The sequence below is a fragment of the Tenrec ecaudatus genome, chromosome 12, assembly GCF_050624435.1.
Source record: "Tenrec ecaudatus isolate mTenEca1 chromosome 12, mTenEca1.hap1, whole genome shotgun sequence".
Lineage (NCBI taxonomy): Eukaryota > Metazoa > Chordata > Mammalia > Afrosoricida > Tenrecidae > Tenrec > Tenrec ecaudatus.
The window spans coordinates 54,882,473-54,884,777 of record NC_134541.1 but is presented as its reverse complement, the minus strand read 5'-3'; the positions used below and the strand labels follow the sequence as shown (position 1 = coordinate 54,884,777).

At 38.1% G+C, this 2,305-nt stretch overlaps 1 non-coding gene across 1 annotated transcript; it reads left to right on the top strand.

Moving 5' to 3' along the window:
• Window positions 1–1,639: 1,639 nt before the first annotated feature.
• LOC142423571 (U6 spliceosomal RNA) lies at window positions 1,640–1,746 on the top strand. Its single transcript, XR_012779196.1, has one exon. It is a non-coding gene; the product is annotated as a U6 spliceosomal RNA (small nuclear RNA).
• Window positions 1,747–2,305: the final 559 nt, after the last annotated feature.

Below are 2,305 nucleotides of genomic sequence, written 5' to 3'. Positions count from 1 at the left end.
TCCAGATCATAGAGAAAGATGGAAAACTCCCAAAGTCTTTCTATGTAGCTAGTATAACTCTGATTGCGAAAGTGGGCAAGGATTCCACAAGAATTGAGAACCACAGACTAATATCCCTAATGAACATCGATGCAAAAATCCTTAACAAAATACTGGCCAGTAGAATACAAAAGTATATACTGAAAACAATTCACCATGACCAAGTTGGATTCATACCAGGGATGCAGGGATGGTTCAACATATGAAAGACCATTAGTATTATTCATCACATTGACATGAAAATGATAAGAGCTACTTTATAATATTGATAGATACAGAAAAAGCATTTGACAACATTCAACACTCAATAAATAGAAATGGAAGGAAATGTTCTCACGATTATACAAGGTTTATATGAAAGACCAACAGCCAACGTAGTAGTCAATGGAGAAAAGACGAAAACAATCCCACTGAAAAAGGGGATCAGACAAGGATGACCACTGTCCCCACTGTTATTTAACATCGTATTGGAGGTCCTAGCTAACATCGTAAGGCAAATAAAACACATCAAATATATTCCACTGGGGAAGGAAGAGGTGAATGTATCGTTATTTGCAGATGATATGATTTTACATATTGAAAATGCCCAAAACTCCACAAGTTGAATGTTGGAGTGATAGGGGAATAACGCAGTGTGGCAGGATGCAAGATAAATAAACAGAAGTCTCTCCGACTGCTCACAGCAGAGAAGGTCACAGAAGAGGCCATTTAAAAGGTAGTACCCTTTATAATAACCAAGCACAAATTGAAATATCTAGGGATATACCTGACTGAAAATGCAAAGGATTTGTACAAGGAAAACTACAGAACACTATTACAAGAAACCAAGAGTGGCCTCAACAAATGAAAGAATAACCCATGCTCGTGGATTGGAACACTCAGTATAGTCAAGATGTCAGTTCTGCCCAAGCTTCTATATAAGTTTAATGCTATCCTGATGTAAATACCATTATCTTTCTTTAAAGAATTGGAAAAACTGATTACCAACTTTATCTGGAGAGAGAAGAAGCCCAGAATTAGCAGAGAACTCCTCAAGAAGAAGGACACAGTGGGAGGGCTGGCCCTACCTGACATTAGCACCTCTTATACAGCCACGGTGGTTGAAACAGTGTGGTGCTGGTATAGTAACAGATGCTCACACCAATGGAAAAGAACAGGAAACCCAGAAATTAAAACATCAGCATACAGACAACTGATCTTTCATAAGGGCCCAAAAAATATGAAATGGGAAGCAGATGCCCTCTTCAAAAAGTGGTGCTGGAAAAAATGGATATTTACTTGCAGAAAAATGAAGTAAGACCCTTACCTCACTGCATGCACAGTAATAAACTCAAGGTGGATCCAGACCTTGAGGTAAATCCCCAAACTATTAGGGCCATTAATGAGCGAATTGGGACAAATGAGAACCTTGGCACAGGGAATACATAGGTTATTGGAAATAGGGAAGGACACAAAAACAGATGAGGGTCAATTGACAAGTGGGATATATTGAAGATAAAACACCACTCTTGGTACATTGAAAGAATTCAACAAGAGAGCAATAAGAGAGCCCACGGACTGGGAAAACATCTTTAGCAATGACACATCAAACATAGGCCTTGAGCTCTATTCGGCAGCACATAGACTAAAAGTGGAATGATACAAAGAAGATTAGCATGGCCCTGTGCAAGAACAAAAATAATTTTTAAAAAAAGAAAACACAGGCCTTATTACTAAAATCTATAATCCTGTGTTAGCTTACAATAAGAAAAAAGCTAATTTCCCACTAAGGAGGTGGCAAAGGACCTTAACAGAAAAATCACAAGGGCAGAAATCTGAATGGTCAACAAAATATGAGAAAATGTTCCTGATCATTAGCCATATGAGAAATGCAAATTAAAACAACTGTGAGATATCACCTAACACCCTCAAGATAGCCCAATTAAAAAAATTTAAAAAGTCACAAGTGTTGGGGGGACTGCAGTGAGATAGGAATTCTCATCAACTCTTAGTGAACCTGTAGGTATGAACAGCCATTATAGCAATAGATTTGGTGATATTTAAAACAGATGGAAATATAGCTACCATATGAACCTCCAATACCCTTACTGAGCATGTACCCAGAAGAGGCAAGAAACAAACCACGGCCAGATATCTGTGCTCCAACGTTATCATCACAGCACAGCTCACAATTGCAAGGAGTTGGAAACAACTCAAATTTCCATTAACATATGAATGGATTAAAAACTGTGGAGTACTACGCATCACTAAAAAACAGTTGATGAAC